At 49.2% G+C, this 498-nt stretch overlaps 1 pseudogene; it reads left to right on the top strand.

Annotated features, from left to right (window-relative positions):
- Window positions 1-498, top strand: part of LOC104715941 — a 1,108-nt pseudogene continuing 610 nt past the window's right edge.

Here is a 498-nt window from a genome sequence, read left to right on the forward strand (position 1 = left end):
ACTTTTAAATAAAGAAGAAGAAGGAAAAAAAAATCTGAGAGAAACAGAAGAAATACACACCAAAAAAAAAAAATGAGGCCATTGAGCATTAAACAAGCATCGGTAGATGTTGAAGCGAGACATGCCACGTCAATAAAGCCACTCGAGAATCACGGACCGCCTCTGTCGCCGTGGCACTCACCGGTGCCGTACCTTTTCGGTGGTCTTGCCGCTATGTTAGGACTCATAGCTTTCGCTTTACTTATCCTCGCTTGCTCTTACTGGCGCTTGTCCACCTCCGGTGATGACTCCGGCGAAGGAAACGGTGGAAGAGTCGACGAAGGGAAAGAGAGTCAGTCTGGAGTGAAGGCGGAGAGCGTGGCGTACGAGGAGAAGATTCTTGTCATAATGGCCGAGATGACTTGCCGAGGTTTTTAGCCACGCCGGCGGCGAACAAATGCATGTGTGGTCACGAGGGTAATATGGTAATTTCAAAAGCGGAGGATGGTGGTGCTGCCG

Source organism: Camelina sativa, chromosome 9 (assembly GCF_000633955.1).
Source record: "Camelina sativa cultivar DH55 chromosome 9, Cs, whole genome shotgun sequence".
NCBI classification, from domain to species: Eukaryota; Viridiplantae; Streptophyta; class Magnoliopsida; order Brassicales; family Brassicaceae; genus Camelina; species Camelina sativa.